General features: G+C 40.6%; 2 long non-coding RNA genes across 2 annotated transcripts; both read left to right on the top strand.

Annotated features, from left to right (window-relative positions):
• The first annotated feature begins 504 nt into the window (after nt 1-504).
• LOC147127409 (uncharacterized) lies at nt 505-13,773 on the top strand. Its single transcript, XR_015084430.1, has 4 exons — nt 505-580; nt 3,493-3,573; nt 9,755-10,163; nt 13,709-13,773. It is a non-coding gene; the product is annotated as an uncharacterized LOC147127409 (long non-coding RNA).
• Nucleotides 13,774-15,033: 1,260 nt separating this feature from the next.
• LOC147127408 (uncharacterized) lies at nt 15,034-17,984 on the top strand. Its single transcript, XR_015084429.1, has 4 exons — nt 15,034-15,344; nt 15,782-15,885; nt 16,880-16,955; nt 17,026-17,984. It is a non-coding gene; the product is annotated as an uncharacterized LOC147127408 (long non-coding RNA).
• The last annotated feature ends 1,086 nt before the right edge of the window (nt 17,985-19,070 follow it).

The following is a 19,070-nucleotide window of genomic DNA, read 5'->3' as shown; positions in this document are numbered from 1 at the left end:
GTTTGCCTTTGTAGAAGGATCTTTCGTATCAAGCACGAGTGTAAATGAAGTCCCCAGAGAAGTGCCAGTGATGTCTCCGCTTCCCCAACCTTTCAAGGCACTGCTAACCGCACTGTTCATGTCCGCCGCTCCTCGCAACACCCACTCAACTCCAGCAACTGAAAAAGTCACTTTTTAGTTCAAGAGGATCAAAGACAAACTTTTTTTAATTAGCTACGTTTTCACAGAATAATTCATGTTCCCCCTTTTCCTAAACTATATCGGGCCTGATTGACTAAAGATCCCAGAATTAAACAGAAAGTCTGTACAAGCTTTTGAGGCTGCACGTTCAGTATATTGTACTATATCACTTTTATTTGTCATGACCCTGTTCTGTGCTGTTTTGTTTTTTTTTCTTCCTTCCAGTGGGAGCGGTGGGTGGTTCCTTCCAGCTGCGCACCTGCCTCTCGTTGTAATCAGCATAGTTTAAAAGGACTACCAAACTGTTCGATTGTTCCTTTGCGTGCTCCTGGATATAGTCACCAAGTATTGAATTGTCTTCCTTGTTCAAGTCAGCTGTTTTGGCGCCTTTTTCGCCGTTGTAAGTATTTGTCTTTTGGTTGTAAAAATATTCTCGGTTGCACTTTTTTATCGGGCTTGGATTGATCTTGTCTTGTTATGACAAGCATCCTTTGTTTGATTTTGTTTTGTTCCCGCGGAATTGGGTTTTGGTTCTTGTCTTGGCACGACAAGCAAGTTGCGTATTTTGATTATTGCCTTTTGCAAGAATTTTTTGTTAACCTGTTTTTTTTTTTTTTTTTTCCATTACCAGCGCTCTTATTTGAACTTTGTCGGTTTTGCGAGTTTTTGTACAATTGCCAATAAATTGTTTGTTACAATCTATCAGAGTTTCCTGTTTCTGCATCTTACCTGCCTGATAAATCCGGAATCCTAACATTATTAACCCATAAAAAGATAGATTTAACAGTCAAGCTCGCTCACATTCACGTGAATGTACCCGGTATGATAGCTCGTATACAATTTGCGACAAAGAGCTTGTGCCCGTTTTTGCGCATGGAAACCTTTTAGTGCACAGGTGTCAAACTCAAGGCCCGGGGACCAGATCCGGCCCACAACATCCTGTGATGCGGGCCCGCAAAGGCAAATCATGCGTTGATTTTGACATGTTTCTTTCAAATTGTCTTGGTGCCAAGGGGCAAGTAGTGCCAACCCTGTTGTTTAGAAAAGCATCGAAGAAGTTGGTCACGTGACCACATATTTTGGAAGAGGCCTCCACTTTGCTCATCCTGGAAAGAAGGAAGACGCGTGGCTTGATGGGTAAGCACATTTAAGTTAAAAAAAAAAAAAAAGTTTTGCCCTCCAAAGTATTTTTGTTTGTTTGAACAATTATAGAAAAGTAAATGTTTGAGTGGTTTAGTAAGCTACATCATGATTCTGTGCAGTTAGCATGATGCTAGCTCAAAATAATTGGGGGGGATACATTGCTTTCAAAATGGTGGGCTTGGGCTAATTTGTGTCAAATTTATATGGGTTCAAAGTCTACCTATGATGCGGGCCGGAACAAAAATGAGTTTGACAACCCTGCTTGAGTGAAACCTATATAGTTTGAAATTGTAAGATAATTATCACTTTAGAGAAACACCATTTTAGCTTTGACCCATTGAGGCTCATTGGAATATGTTCAAGTCTTTATCTTGTTTGCCTCTACAATAATACATTTCTCCTCAGTTTGTAAAGCAGAGAATGGGGAAGGAAAGTGTCTGTGTAATATAAACTTTATTATTTATTTTCCAGAACGGATAAACTGTTTGATTTTAATTGCCAAGTAAATGGCAAGGCCTATATTGTGGGGGGGGATAAAAATAAAGCCTCAAGAGAATATTAATAGGAATTAGTAAAACACCTAGTAAGAGAATTTAAAAAAAAAAAAAAAAGTTTCATGACAAATCTTTTATAGCGATAATAAATTGCAGGTCATGGGCCTCAGCAGCCACTTGGTCCAGTTCCGTTCCAATCTGAGAACTCTGGCCTCAGATTTGGCGATGCTAAACATTGACTTTAAGATCACTGTTTTTAGTGTAAACTCTGAGCCTTATCTACAATATATTTTTGCTCTTGGAACTTACACACGCTTTTGTGTCGCAGCGTCACGATATGACTCCTCCGTGGCCGCATCCCTGCAGATGACAGATATACATGTTCAATTTCAAGCTGACGGGTTCATTGTGCCTTCACCTTCCAGCGTTACTTGGATTCCTGACACGAGCCAACGCGCTCTTAGAGCACATGCAAATGAATCACTTTGCCGTACTGGATCTTTACACAAACATTACCGGGCTGTGTGGGGATTTGTCTACAAATGCAGCTTTACAGAAGTTAACTTGTTGTGAGTTCAGTGTGGGTTCTGGAATCCATTAATTATAATCCTGTCAACATCTCTCCCATATGTGTGTGTGAGGAAGGTTGCCGCTGTCACCGTGGCGCCTTGACAGTTTGCAGCGTTGCGGCTGGTTCAGTGAGGGTAGTGTGGGCTGGATACGCTCCCCTTCACTGGCAGGCAAAGGCTGCATTATGCTAATGTAACAACCAGAGGGAAAAGGAGGGAAAAAAAAAGACAGTCGAGGGAGAGAGATAGAGGCGGAGGGGGATGAGAACGAAGGGAAAATGCGAATGTTAAGAAGAGACAAGAGCGAGCGTGAAGAGAGGTAGCGGGTCGGCGGCGTGAAAGCAAGTGAGAGAAGTCACATTGTCGATACATGCGGGGGCAAACACGTTGTCGTCTGCTGCATTTAGATGTCCCCCGATTCCTCCTTTTCAACACTCCGTTTAAATTGGGTTAGACAAGTGTTGCTGAGCGAGTTCAAATGCTTTTTACGAAAACACCAAAATCCTTTCAGAGAGGTCTGAAACATAAGAAAGGGACATTGTGGAGCTGATAGCTTAGCTTAGCCGCGTCAGTTTTGTGTTCTGTGGGTTCATATCTTAAAGCGAAAGTCATTTTTTTTCAAGAATATGTTCCCAGCACGCCCACTAGTTGAAACACAGCATTCTGGTTAATTTTGAGTTTGTGGAATATAAATTAAGCAGCAAAATGCACTCGTTTTTAGCCATCTCCGGGGGTGGCCATTTTGTCTTCTGTCGACTGAAAATGACAACGACCAATCACGGCTGACCTGTTTTCTGAATCTGAGCCATGATTGGTCATTGTGAGCGGTTGTGAAGTCATTTTCAGTCGACAGAAGACAAAATGGCCACCCCCAGAGATGGCTAAAAAGTGCGTTTTTGCTGCTTAATTTATATTGCACAAACTCAAAATTAATCAGAATGCCGTGTTTCAACTAGTGGGCGTGCTGGGAACATATTCTTGAAAAAAATATGTTTGGGTTGACTTTCGCTTTAAAACGGTCACGTGTAGAAATGCCCTTTTTTTAAATTATTATTTATTTATTTATTTTAACATTCACGTTGATCTGTGGCCTTTCCTACATACAGCTGCTGATGAAGAGCCATAGAAATGCATGGACTGTAATGGCGCCATCTCAGACACAGCGAGTCAAGGATTGCTACATAGCGGTAAGCCATAAGTACCTTTTATTAAGGCTTTTTATACTTCATATTTTTTTTTTTCCTGAAGCATGGGAGCCTTTTATGGCCCTATCAAATATAGGCTATGGCCTGGTATATAGACGAGGGGAAATGCTCTCTTGCAGTGAGATAAAATATGTCAATGCACACTCAATAAGGCAAAAGCTAGCATGGCAAGCAGATCCCGAAGCAGAAAGATAAATGTTTTAAAGCCGCAGTGTTTTAAGAGAACGCTCAAATCACTCGGACTGAAGGCGAATCACATTTATCATTTTTTTCCTTCGCATGGGTCATTTGCACGTGAAACTCGAGGGCTAGCGAGTTGACCTTTCTGCATTGAGTGGGGGTGGGGAGGAATGTTTTGTATTTCCATCAATGGTTGTTTTAATGTGAACAATATCAAATCCAAACTCAATTTACAACATTTCTTTCTTGATTTTATTTTACGGTACCCGGGGATGGGACGGAGCCATAAAAATTTACAGGTATTTTGTCCAAGAGCATGCCATGATTACTCGCACTAGCCCCGGCACTCTCTGGAGGAGACGGTGTCGTTCATCAGCCAAAGTCTTGGAAGCAAATGCGGGCAATCGGAGCATGGATGTGCTCTCGTGGCAATAAATCCCAACAAATCCTTTTGCCCCGGCCCAGTTATGAGTTTGATGCCGCTCTTTTCTCGGAGTCAAATGGGCTCCTGGCAGCTTGAACTCACTGGAGTGCTCTTTAATATGACACACTCAGGTCGTGGCAAACCGTGAGTCCGAATGAATAAAAAAAAAATAAAAAAACATTTTTAAAAAGCCTGAAGTGGTCACATTCCAATCCAATGCATTGCACTAATTGTTTAAGAACAAGAAAGCCTTGTGGAAAAGAAAATGATGAGTCATTATTTGTGCTGATTCCAGCTTGGTCATATCGAAATAACACACACTCGGTAGTCTGTTACAAAAGGCTGACATCCAGACAACACTTTTTTTTCTGCATTGTTAGCCACAAAAATAGATTGTTTGCCCAATTGGCATAACATTGGTTTTAAATCAGATATAAAATATAATGCATTTTATTTATTTAAAGAGAAAGTCAACCCAAACATGTGTTTTTCAAGTATATATTCTATGCAAGCCCACTAGTTGAAACAAGACATTGTGATAAATATTGCATTTGTGGAATAAGAGTTAATCCACTCGTTTTTAGCCATCTCCGGGGGCGGCCATTTTGTCACTTCTGTTGACTGAAAATGACATCACAACTGCTCTGGGCTCAGGTAACGACCAATCGTGGCTGACCTGCTATCTGAAACTGAGCCGTGATTGGTCGTTATCTGAGTGCTGAGGGTCTGTGATGTCATTTTCAGTCAACAGAAGTGACAAAATGGCCGCCCCCAGGGATGGCTAAAAACGGGTGGATTAACTCTTAGTCCACAAACGCAAAAAAAAAAGTTATGAGACAGTTTTGACATGGGCGCTCCTCTCTTCTGCTGGGAATCAATTTGTGAAAGTACAACAAAGCGGACGCTTGGTCAAGATTTCTCCCCTCGGCGCTTGCATCCGCCGGCTGTTACCACTTACCGCTTTTGCAATTTTCTAATCAACTGTGTTCAAATGACTTCTCTGTGTTTGCCAAACGGAATGTGCAGCATTCTCATTAACCATTCATACTCCCAAAATGAAGTGCAGCGTTGCTAGCGTAAGACCTTCGGAACGCAATTATCAAAACGCTTCGCTGGAAAAGCAGCCGACCACGCCGCCGTTTTAGGACGCGTTTTCAGTTCGCGACAGAAAGTTATTAAGCTCAAACTGAGTTGATTTCTTGCGAGGTCTCTCGATGCCCGTATGTCTCATATATTTCCCAGCCACATTTAAATATGACATTGTTACTCTCAGTGTTCACCCTCATAAGCTGTCGGTTTGGAAAACGCTTATCGGAGTTATATTGGCTCAAGATTCGACTGTCAGCATGAAACATTAGCAGCTGATTGAGCACCGTGTCTGTGATATCGGAGATTATGCAGCCGGGACTAAACAAGCCAAGAAGAAATGGAACGACTCACTTCGTACAGAAGGAACAACAGTTTCTTTTTTGCGCGCATTTGTTGACTCGATATAGTTCCGATCCGAAGCAAACAATTCTACTTGGTTCCTTTTTTATATAATTACTTCCTGTAAATGATATGCGACCTGACCACGGCAGTGCTGTGGCCAACAGTGTTGAAAATGAAATTGCTTCCCTAAGTGCATGATGACTGCTGTTATGGCAATTTATAGAAATTGTAACGTGTGTGTGTGTGTGTGTGTGTGTGACCGATGAGAAATAGCCCCTTGCCTCGCTGTCTGAAATGTTTTCACATACTTATGTTGTGATTGCGACATTTGGATTATAGAGTAAGCTGTGACCCGCACTGATTTAGTCGTCACTATGGAAAGGAAAAAGGAAAGGTTTATTTTATTGTAGTAGGTGAAATAAGTTGCTCAGGTTACGTGACAGCAAACAACTTTCTTCGTGTTGCTTGCTGCTATACACAATGTACAGTAAATACCCAACTTTAGAGGAAGTATTATGTATTATTTAACGTAATAAAAGGGCTAAAAGAAAAGTAGTAGGCGGTATTTTTTTTAAAATTGAAAATAAATTAAATTTAAAAAATTAAGTCATTTTTAATGCTGAAAGCGCTGCTTGAAATATAAACAATTATTTTATCAAACCAATTTTTGGATTATGAATGTACTGTTTTGAGCAGAGGATTGGCAATAAAAGATATATTTCCACGGACACAACCTTGATTGAAAACATTAATGATTGAACATAAATAACTGATAAATATCGGGTCATCAAAGAGAGCCGTGACGACGCGGACGAAGAATTTAGGAGTATGTACACCAGGGACGTGCGCTCAGGGTAGGCAAATGAGGCACCGCCGCCCCCTGCTGGCTGTTCTCTGCTTGTGCAGAAAAAAAAAAAACATTTTAACTTTCCGTTCTTTATTTTGATTTTTTTTTTTTTTTTTTCAACACCCACTTATTTTTCAGTCATCAGTCCCAAGGTTTTCGGATCCATGCTCTGCCAATCTATAATCGCCTGATTTCCTTTCATAACAGCGACTATTTTCAACTCTTTGATTTCATTTCATATTCAATCAAGCTTACCTTGTGCTGGCGTGAAGCCTATTTCATTTTGCCAAATAAAAGTTGGTATACATCCACATTCTGCAGTCTTTGACTTTGATTGCTCACAACTAGCCTGTTGCGTCGATTACTTGTTGTTAGATTTACAGTGCCTGCGTGGGGGAACTCAAAATTTCAGGGTCTGGTGACAGTAGCTATTTATAGATATATGGAAGATTGAGAGGCCAATTTGAAAATATTGTTTGCAATATAGAGTACTGGCCATTTTCCCCCACTCTATTTACATATACAGTATCATTTCTGACAAATATTAAAGGCCCAACTGACATGGCCGCGAATAAAAAAAAAAAAAAAAAAATTGAAAAAAAAAAAAAAAAACCATGAGGGTGTCCGATTTTCTTCCACTTGTACGCAACTTGCTGATCCATACCAGACTCCTGGAAGATTAAAATGTTAAGTGGTTGGCTTGAGGCAGCCGCAGAGTCCTCATCAGTCCTCGTGCGGTTTCATAAAAGTAATTGACTTATTGATCCGGCAGTCAAAAGTGATATGTGTAAGAGACCAGAGGGGTTTGACAAGGTTGATCTATGGAGGAGGCGAACGACACAAGTGGCCAATGCGGCGAGGAAGGAGTTGGGGGAGAGGAGATAAGGCAGGTTCAAATAATTAAGTCACAAATGCCAAGTCGATAATCTGCGCCGTGTTGATATGACAGCTACTTCACTTCCAGAAAAAAAGAATAAATATTGACTCCTTCTTACAGATGGCAACACCGGACTCCACCCGGCTGAAGCCGATCCCGAATGTTCCCGCTGAGTTAGCTATTAGCTAAGTTTGTCGTTAAAATTATCGGCTTACCTTCCGTGAGTGAATAATTAAGAATAAAAGTGGGGTAAAATCCCGTGCTGTTCTTTTGGGGTTCCAAAAGGGCCACGTGATTTTGTATTTCATTTGAAGTTGCTATCACAGCAGCCTAAAGTCTTGTTGGAAATTAGAAGCACGCTTGCATCTTCAATCAATGAGAGAGTCAAAGCCGCGCGGAGATTTTTTCATATCACTCGGATCACGCCGCAGTCAGAGCCTGATGGCTTTAAGCCTGCGACTTCCTTATAATATTCTTGCGGGTATCTTTGGACATATCATCGTCTAATTGCTCCGGCAAAGCGCAGATGATGACGAGAGTGGGAGAAGTCGACGATAAGGGTGTCAAATCCTTAACGATCAGGACAGTGCAAGCTAATTAATTATACAACCCGTGACTACCCCCCACAGAGTCAATCTAACACCTTCTTCCATATTTCATTGAAAGTTTGCACATCTTGCGATCAGAAAGAGGGAGAAGAGCTTATTTAAAAGCATTCCGAGAGGAAACCTTTGGAGACTTTACGGGCGGCTGATTTAAAGGGGAAGTCAACCAAAACATTATTTTTTTTCAAGAATATGCAGGCCCACTAGTTGAAACAAGGCAATATGATGAATATGAAACATGAATTAAGCAGCAAAATCGATATAAGTAGATAGGTATTGAGTTTTGTTTTTGTTTTTTTCTTCATGTCTTGCGTGTTGTGTTTGTATGTTAAATAAATAAATCCATCAATCAATTTTTAGCCATCTCTAGGGGCGGCCATTTTGTCACTACTGTCGACTGAAAATGACATCACAACTGCTCACAACGACCAATCACGGCTGACCTGTTTTCCGAAGCTGAGCTGTGATCGGTCGTTACTTGAGCCCTGAGCCGTTGTGATGTCATTTTTGGTCAACAGAAGTGACAAAATGGCCGTCCCCTGAGATGGCTAAAAACGGGTCGATTTTGCTGCTTAACTCATTTTCCACAAACACAATGTGAATCACAATGCTGTGTTTCAACTAGTGGGCCAACATATTCTTAAATAATATATGTTGGGGTTGACTTTGGCTTTAATGATTCAGGAGTTAAGAATCTATTTTAATATTTTGTTTGCAAAAAATGAAAGTGTTCAACCTTTTTATTATAACCCTTTATATTTATTTTAATGCTGTCAAACGATTACAATTTTTGAACAAATAAATTTGACATTTTTCCGTAATTAATCTCGATTAATCGTATTTTTCAACTACAATTTTTACAAATGCTTGGAACCGTTATTTACTTCAGAAAAATTTTGGAATGTGGAAAAAATATATAAGTATATTTCGATTTAAGGACTATATGTTCTAATAGCTTTCTTTGATCCTTGAATACGATTCTTTTCCAGTAAAATACAACAGTTGAGCGATACACCAAAAACGTACAACTAATATGGTATTTGAATTCGGCAAAGTGTGCAAATTATTTTGGATTTCTCCAATGAGCCGTCAAGCAACTTTTTAAAGTAAAACTACGTAAAAATCCGTCTTTGCGACAGTGACTCTCCTCTACGTTTGGCCGCACAGTGAGCAGAGTTAACGGAGTTCATTTTTTTTTTAGTGCGTTATGAAATTTAAATTAATCTCCATAGTTAATGCTTAAATTTTGACTGCCCTAATTTATTTCTCATTCATCACGTTGCTCATCTGACATTTGAATGACAATGTAAAATAAGTTATCTTCAACTTCAGCCTTCTGCAGCTTGCACCGTATCAGCTGTAGGCCTGATTTTGAAGCTACATTGTCTCAACGGATGAGCGTGTCCCCAACTCTCAGTCCCCTCACACATGACACAGATCTTGATGTTATTTAATCAGTGTGAATTGCCAGGATATTGCTCACGGAGTGGCATATTTTTTATTTTATTTTTTTTTATTCCATCGGGGCCGTACACGTATGTTAACGCGTGCTGCCAAATCTGCTCCCGGAGGCGAGTGACCTACATGCAGCTTGCGTTGGAACGCGGCCATTATAATTTGTCAAAGTCTATGTCAATATATAAATCCGACGTCATCTCCTTACAGACATACTTGGCGGAGTAACAACAGTAAGATATAACATGAGGAGGGGGGGGGGGATAACACAAATGTCTGCGGTATTGAAATAAATATTCTAGTTGAATGAAAACTCATATGAAATGTTGTTTATTTTTTTTCAGCCAGAAGTTTGGCAAACAAGCAAAAGGCCACCATGAAGGGAAGTAATCCCCGCCGTTCTTTATCACCGCCAACCTCTCCCTTCCCTTTTCAACCTCCTACTGCTCTTCATTCATGTCTTGCTTTTTATGTTAAGGGCTTGAGCAAGGATTTTGTTTTCCTACCAAACCTAGCTCTGTAGTTCAAGGATGATCGCAGCGCAAAGCCCCCAATGTCCTCCATTTGAGAGCTCCAGCATGTTCGGATCCAACATGGAGGAAAATGTGCGGGGTGGAAGAGCGGCGAAGGATTTTTCCAGGCCGTTTTTCCTTTTGTCGGCCAAGCAGAGAATGAAGGATTTTAAGACAGGATTCCAATCGCAGATTTGGAATTTCCCTCTGATGCGACACAAAAACGGAATAAGTTGAACTTGTAAGTCGAGGTGTCGCTTCAATTTGGAATTGGATAATGGAGCGGTTGTCTTCCGCTTCCGCTTGTGATTGAAATTTTAGAAAGAAATGATCCTATTTTCCATTTGGTTAATGTCATATTGCAAGACATAGGTCTTTTGGTATGTGGCGTGGTAATACACACACACACACAACTCAAATCAACGAGCTGTATTTGTATAAGGGCGGTTGTGAGGAGTGAGTTTGCTCGAGAGCTCGGCAGGGAATTATGCGCATGTAAAGCTCATTTCGATGATCTATTGTGGCTTGTAGTGTTATACACTATAAATGTAAATGTGTAGTACGCATACAGATGAAAAGCAGACAAATACAAATAGGTGTCTCACACAGGATCACAGAGACAAACAAAATAACATAAAATGTGCTGTATGTGCTTGTGCCGGGTAAAATTAAAGCTAATATAATTTGTCGATTTAGTTGAGGAATGAACAGTCGACGGAGTAGACTCTCCTCTTTCCACTTCACGATAACATTTTTCTATTTGGTACATCTAGTCTGCAGTTTATTCCACTTAAAGAGGATGTCAACCCAAACATATTATTTTCAAGAATATGTTGTACGCAGGCCCACCAGTTGAAAGAAGGCATTCTGATAAATGTTTGTGGATTAAGAGTTCATCCACCTGTTTTTAGCCATCTCTGGGGGGCGGCCATTTTGTCACTTCTGTCGACTGAAAACGACATCACGACGACCTATCACGGCTGACTTCTTTTCTGAAGCCGAGCCGTGATTGGCCGTTACCTGAGCCCTGAGCAGTTGTGATGTCATTTCCAGTCGACGGAAGTGACAAAATGGCCGCCCCCACAGATGGCTGAAAACAAGTGCGTTTTGCTGCTTAACTCATATTCCACAAACGCAATATTGCTCAGAATGTCTTCAGAACATATTCTTGAAGCAAGGATGAGATACTATCCATGACGTCGCTCATTTAAAAGTTTAAGTTGCTTCATCATCCGAAAGAAATCCCTTCGACGGAAAACCCACTTGAATGCTCAAAGACAGGCTATCTGCGTCGACTGACAGTAGATTCATCATTTCGGTTTGGCAGACTGCTCCTGTCTCCACCCTGGCAGGTGTTAAAAGTGCCGAGATTCATGCATTACCCTATTAGCTCTCATTTTTGGAGAGGACTTTATGAAATACAGATTGATTGATTTACCCAAGGCAAGATACATTCCTAGGTTGATAAAATAAAAGTCTCACAAAAATGTTTTGAATGGTTTGATATTCCATATGTCCGCATCCCCCCCCCCCTCCCTACGGCTTCACCGCAATCCTTTCTCCCTCCAAGTAAGAGTCAAATATCCCCCACCAAACTTCATATCAACCTTTAATCTCGTACGCCGTGAGAATCATCCCTTGATCGATGCGAGCCCAGAGGTCATACAAGGCTCCGTTCCGAAGAGACGCTTTGAATTCATAACACCTCCCCAAACCGTCTTGCCGCATCTGAAAATGTCAAATTTAACTCACATTTGAAGGGTGCGAAAGAACTGTAAAAAGGCAGCTATGCCGATCTCCTGGAGAGACCCGGATGACGATTCAAAGGAAGTCAAAAGTCAATATAAAGATATAGCCTATTTATTTATAGCAGCTTTGTCAGATAAATTCCAGGACTGGGGTCACAAAAGATATATTTCAAATCTAGAGCATAAAAATAAAAATATGAAAACAACATATTTGTCACATTACAATAAATATATGATGACTAATTCATGAGGATTGTGTATCCGGGCCCGTTTATTTGACACAAGGTAGCTGTATGATGACCGTCCATTGATTTTTCGATAAAAGTGATGCAGGGGCAGTCGCTCGACAGAAAGACTCCTGTCTCGATTTCATTGCCTCTTTCCAACTGACAAATTTAAGAGCAATGTCAGCTGTCGGATCCAGCGATATTTTAACCGCTCGGAATGGCCCCGAAAAACAACTCCCTGACAACGTGTAATTAGAGGAACTTGGGGGTTGAATTTTGTCACAGCAGAAAACGCATCAAAGTGTTTAGATCCATGTAGATAAAGATAATTGCTTTCCGTTTGTCTTTTTTTTTTTTTTTTTTGTTGTTGTTGCAACGACAATGAAACTCCCGCTAACGCCCGCGGACATAGCGATGATCGTTTCACTTCAAACTCACAAAGCTATATGTTGCGGCGGCTTTCCCGTGCCTTCTCCATTCCCATAATTCACCAAAGACGTGCCGGCGCCGAAGCGCGCGAGTCGACCTGGTGACGCGGGGCTAAATCCCAAACCGAGCGTGGCAGACGGTGGAAAGGACGAGCGGGGAGTCAGTTTGCTCGCCTTGCTATATGCCCCTCTGGTTGCGCAACGCCGAATATCTGAAAAGGCCATGATGGCAGCCGAAAGCATTGTCATTGATTTAGAGATGCCTCGCGGCGTTGCTTATCCGCCCTGATGCATCACCTGACAAACACACAAAATAACTTTATCTCTCAATATGTAACTTGCTGTCGGGAATAATGATAGATTGTCACATGGATTGTCGGCTATTCTTCCAAGCGATTTTGATTTTCCTGCACTTGATTGGATCTTTTAATTTCACCCAACAAATGAATGAAGCGACACCTAAGCCAGGTTATACACCTGACTTGGTTCTTGGTCTTTTTTTTTTTTTTTTTTTTACAGTGTTGGAAGAATGTTACCACGAATGTTAGATTTTAATGGACATAATCTGTGACGTGGGGGTAAAATGGTGGCTGCGTTAATGTGCTCAGTCTTTGTGTATTTGACGGGCTCTGCCTTGTCATTTGAAATGCGCGGCAAAATGAGCTCCTTCGCTAATGCTTGACGCAATTGTTTAGCGTGAAGCGTGGACGCCGGGTGTTTGTTGCCACGGCAGCGGGGTTACAGTTGAATTCGAAGCGGTTTTGTCCTCACTATACCGGCATGCAACAAAGTTTGGGTACGACTTCCATCCACAACTAATTTTGTCCAAAAATGTTCGACAAGGTTCTTTTTGCAAGGGGGTCTTAAAGCGGAAGTCAACCCAAACATTTTTTTCAAGAATATGTTCCCAGCAGGCCCACTAGTTGAAAAAACGGCATTCTTATTAATTTGGCGTTTGTGGAATATGTTAAGCAGCAAAATGCACTCGTTTTTAGCCATCCCCGGGGGCGGCCATTTTGTCTTCTGTCAACTGAAAATGACATCACAACTGCTCACAACGACCAATCCCGACGGACCTGTTTTCTGAATCTGAGCCGCGATTGGTCATTGTGAGGAGTTGTGATGTCATTTTCAGTCGACAGAAGTGACAAAATGGCCGCCCCCCCCAGAGATGGCTAAAAACGGGTGGATGAACTCTTAATCCACAAACATTTATCAGAATGCCTTCTTTCAACTAGTGGGCCTGCTGGGAACATATTCTTGAAAAAAATATGTTTGGGTTGTCTTCCGCTTTAAACATATATGTTTCAAGATTATTATTTTATCCAGAATATGCTCCACTAGTCTAAACATGGCATTCTGAATAATATTGTTTGCTTTTAGGCCTCTCAGAGGGGGGCCATTTTGCCACTTTCTGTCGACTGAAAATGACATCACAGTTGCTCAGGTAACAACCAATCACAGCTCATCTATATGAATAAAATTCTATTGTATAATCAATATGCCTTGATTCAACTAGTGGGCCTGCATAGAACCTATTCTTGAAAAAAAATGTTTCATTTAATTATTTTGAACTGAACTTGGTTGACATCGAGCTCGTTGGACGCCATCAATTGAACGGAAAATGAAAATGTCACGAAGACCCCTGGAATTATTCTGTTTAGACAGCGTTTGAGGTCTGCGTGAAGAAGTGATGGCATCTAAAAATATACCCATTGATATCAGTGATTCTTCCCTGATAAGAACCGGCGTTGAGTTCTTTGAAGAGTTGAGAGTTGAATGGAAAGTTGAGGAATAAAACAAAACTTTGCGCGCAAGAGTATTGCTTGCACGGAGCCGCCTTCTGTTTAAGAAGGAGCACAGCCTAAACAGAGGGTGTCTGAGGTTATTCTCTTCATCAGCTCCACTTTTTTTATTTTTTTTTTTCCCTGACGCTTTCTAGCCAAGACTGATACATAATGCCTGAAAAAATAGGGAGCAAAGGGAATCCAGCTGTCACGCAGACCTCAAATATAACCTGAAGAAAGCTCCAGTCTCCAATTCTCAACCCTCCTAACTCACTCTCTCATTGCCTCGTCTCTGTTTCGCAGCCTCCTCATCCGCGACTGTCTTTTTCTTTCCAGGTTGGCTTGCTTCTACCGTCCAAATTTCCTAGGGAGAAAATATTTAACAGCACATTCGGTACCACTGCCAAGACCCGACAGTCCCCTTTAACTCAATTAATTAAGTACCCATAGCTGCATGATCTTAATTCAAGCTCTGTGAATGTTTAACAGCCAACCATTGTTGGCAACAAAAACAATACTGTTAAAATCATCCAATATGGAATATTAGCTGTGATGTAATCCTCTCTTTTTTTTTTTTTTTTCTTTTTTAAATCCATTCATACACACGCTCGCAAAACCAACCAACCGAGCAAACAATTGCTGGTGAAAATATGTCATTGGTGCGGTCAACCCAGACATGGACAAACACTTTTAACAACATTTAATTTGATGTCTTGTCTGCGACCCGTATGTTGGTCTCATTTTTCCATGATATCATCAAAGCAATGCATAATTCATAGTTTAATTGCACCCAGTTTTGACCCGTGTGCGTTCAGTATTAAAAAAGTAAGTTTGACGTCATAAGGCGACGCATCATTAAATCCAATCAGGAAATAGTTTTACAAAAAAAAAAAAAAAAACGCCTCGAAAAGGCCAACGTATCCAATCAATCACAAAGTATTAGCGTGCGTGTAGTTTTGCTTTTTAACTGGTAAAAAGTCCAGAAAACTTTTCTTTTTTTTTTTTAAATAACTAGGCACAGAATGGGTGTTATTTAAAGTGAACATTGGATTCAAAATAGCTGATCATTACTCATCGTAAATTACGGTACATGAAGTTCGGGCCACGCCCATTCGGGAATCACAGATGCCAGAAGGCAGGCGTGATGTTTGTTCGAACAAGATCGGTTGTTGACGATCGACGCACTCAACATTTGCAACGAGGATTCAACATCTACTGCGGCCATGCCGAATGTGAGTTGAGCTAATCTCTATCGATGCGATTACATATAAATCAATACAATTTCCAAACGTCTTCGAGAATGTGCAAACCTCGGCACATACACTCGCGCCACGTAAACGGTGGACAAACAAGGGCAATTAATCAGCAAAAATCAATTAATAACAATCAACCCCCCCCCCAAAAAAAAAAAACAGATTGCGTGAAGTCTAATGTTGCAGCTATCAATCTAAAATCCAAGGAGACGTCAATCCACAACTATTACGACAGCAAAAAAACTCAAACAACAAATCTGATGACGTAAGATATTTTCACAGCGCTGTAATTTACTTTTCCTCTGACCGTGACCTCTCGTGAGCACATCTGTGCCTAAGAAAATGTTAGGTGGGAGGTGTCACTTCCAGCTGACAGAGTGAAAGTGATAACTAACCGTTTTCACATCCATTCCCAGGGTCCTTGGGGGACATGGCAAGACACAGTGGTTGCATGGCGATGCCTGCCATTTCCATTCGTCAGCTAATAATGCAGAATTGAAGCTGGCGGTCGTTTGTACAGGTGAGAGGCTTTTCACAAAGTTGTTCTTTTCATTTTAAAGACTAGACTATGGGTAATATATATATATATTTTTTAATGTTTTGAGTTTGGGGACATTGATTGAAAATTCAGCCCCCCCCCCCAAATGAATAATGCATGTTGCTGAACATTTCTGTTAGGGGAGATATGCTTTACAGTTTATTAAAAGGCAAAATTCAGGCAGTTGTCATCATGTTTGGTGGAATTAATCTTACGAAGACTTTAATTAACACTGACCTGTATCTTCTTCTTAAATTGAAGCATTTGGAGTCTGCATTTATTTTCGGAGCATAAATGTCATTTCAAAAGGAGGCAAAGTACAGTGTATAAAAGTAAGGAAATAGTATTCGGATTTGTTAACTGTGTTTAAATAAGCGACCGAGTGATGTGGCCGAACGCGATTGACCTGTGTGTGTGTTTCTACTAGTGCAGGGCGAGGTTGATTTGAATCCACGTAAAGCACTTTGACTTGCAGTCTGTGTATGAAAAGTGCTGTGTAAATAAAGTTTGATTGAAAACTCCAACTATTTAGCATATGTGGGTTGTTTTTTTTCATACCCCCTCAATATGCAGAGAAATAAAATCATCACAATAGTCAATATTATAGAATTTGCTGGCTCAAGGTGCATTGCCAATTGAGTTCATTACTGCCGAGAGGCCATTTTAGATTATCAAAGTCCATCCATCACCGGCCATCCACGACCATTTAACCCACATTTTCCCAATCGAGCCATAAAACCTCACTGCCGACATTGACGGATGAGCTGTCATGTGATGAGAATAACTGGTTTAGAAAATGCACAGAGCCTAACAGTTATTTCCCCACTTGCCTGTGATTGTCCAAATCATCCAAAAATTAAAATGCTAGCATTCCATAAATGCAATATTTGTGTGTGCATATACATATTTACATTTGCCGCGAAGCTAAACATTTTCCTCCGAATGTGAAGTTGAATGATAATTTCCCTCTCTCAAGGTCTGACTACTGCAGCGATAAGATGCCAGCCAGCCAGGATTTCGAAGTGCAGATGAATGAAGTCGTTCTGGGCCAGGTGTTGCATTGAAAATGGGAATTACCGTTGACTCAATGAGCAATTTTATTCGTTTTTTTTTTGTTTACAGCGCCGCGAGCTCCAATCAGGAGGGGAATTGCTCCCAGCAGCGGTGGAAGAGCACCGAAAAGGGAGAGTTTCACTGCAGCCGTACCTTGCTTCGTGGAGATCAAATTAAAATCTGTATTGGTAACAAACAACCGCAATTATTTTTGGGATGAATTATCATGATTATCACATGCGGTGAATTTAATTTCAAGCATAATCCTCTGAAATCTGGACTCCTTTCTTACATTTTTCTCAAGGTCGATAACATCACACAGCTCTGTCGATATTCTGTATATGAGTCATATTGCACACGATAAGATGGGGCATAAAAACATATTTGATCGTAGTGTAATAGACTGTACTATCTTTTTCTTTTTGGTCCATACCCAACCATTTTAGGCAGAGAAAACACTATGTGGTGTTCTCAGGCAAAGCTCCTATACTTTTTAAATGGGTCTAATTGAGCGTTTTGTTTATGTTTACAGCCAAAGCTAATGGCACAAGTGATTACGCCTTATTTTTTTTTTATAGTTTTGAGAGGTAAAGCTGAGAAAATGTGGCTTTCTCTTGATTATCTACAGTACATCAGGCATGTATTTCCGACTGTACAATTGTTAACTGAGTCTCTTGTTGTTGCTTATTTAAAGCAGTGCAGCCATTAGGCTTAAGTACATTAGGTCCATGTAATTGCAGGCTCTCTTCTTCCACGTTAACTGGTGTGGAAACTGCAGATAGACACATTTGTCAGCTTCACTTACTTTATCTATGATGTAGAGAACTTAGGCCTTCTTGAATCTAGTGTGGTGTGAGTACAGGGCCGTATGGGCTGGGGAGGCTCAGGTACAGTAACTCACTCAGTAAATTTGTGTGAATCCTTCCGCTTTTCCACTCAGGCCACGATTGCAAAAACTTCATAATGTAAATGCTGTCCACAGAAGACATAAATCCATGTTAAAATAAAAACAAAATCATGACTAATTATTTAGTTGTTGTTTGTTTTTTTTATGCACCATCTAACGTATCTTTGATAACGCTGGTTACCAAACTTCCATGTCGCCCTAACCCAATGAAATAAATACGAAAATGACAAATCATTTTTTTTCAATGTCTTGATTTTGATTTGGGTCTAAAATTGAAAGGTGAAAAATCTATTTTTTCCCCATTTCATTTTTTGTGTTAGATTTTTTTTTTTAAAGCAACAAAATAATCAGTCACGGTCCGTGTACTGTACAATGTCAGTGTTCATTGTATTTGCTATTTTGAAACGCAGTTGTGTTGTGTTATTGCATTTATAAACCCGCAGAGGGCACTGTTAGCCATCAGAAGGTACAAGAGCAGAGGGAACCTCATGTTGAAAAAAGAGTGAAGAAGAATAAATGTGAAGTGAAGCGCATTGCTTCGTCTCTCTGATTACCACTACTTATTTTACCTTACAAGCAATATACAACAAACGCAAATCGGAAAATAAAGTCCAAAAAACGGGGCGTTTGTCATTTTCTGATTTAGAGTGCTCCCTTCTGCTAAAAATAGCAATATCTCCCACAATCCCATGCTGCGTGCGGACGAGTCAGCTTCGTCTTTTCTCTGCGAACGCACTGTGCTTGTAGGTGTAAATATTTTTTATTAGGTTATGACACTAGAGGTTTTACGTGGACCTTTACGAGGCGAATTGCGTTTGATTGGATCGTTTTGGGTCTTCAACAGGAAGACTGGACGACTGACCCGAAGGTACTGCCCAACGTGACTTATATCGATCTTGTCAATTATGAATGTACAATATGCAAGTGTGTGCACATTGCACAGTAGCCAAACGAGAATAGTCATCTAAATTCAGCTGTGCAGAAGTGCTGCGACAAAGGTAGGTATAAGGCTAGCGCACTTTTCAAGCACTTTTACAAATAGGAGGCAGACGTTCTTACTTCAAGTTGTTTATTTGTCAAGCTAAACTGTTGTTCCATGCAAAACTGGCATGTAAACAATTGATTAAATAACGAACGTCAGTTAGCTACATGCTATCATACAGCAAAAGGCAGACGTGCGAACCAAAATTAGCACAGATGTTTCGAT

The sequence above is a fragment of the Filicampus tigris genome, chromosome 21, assembly GCF_054856515.1.
Source record: "Filicampus tigris isolate MCC_2025a chromosome 21, RoL_Ftig_1.0, whole genome shotgun sequence".
In the NCBI taxonomy this organism is placed as follows: domain Eukaryota; kingdom Metazoa; phylum Chordata; class Actinopteri; order Syngnathiformes; family Syngnathidae; genus Filicampus; species Filicampus tigris.
The sequence above is the reverse complement of the archived record's forward strand: the minus strand, read 5'-3'. Positions and strand labels throughout refer to the sequence as shown.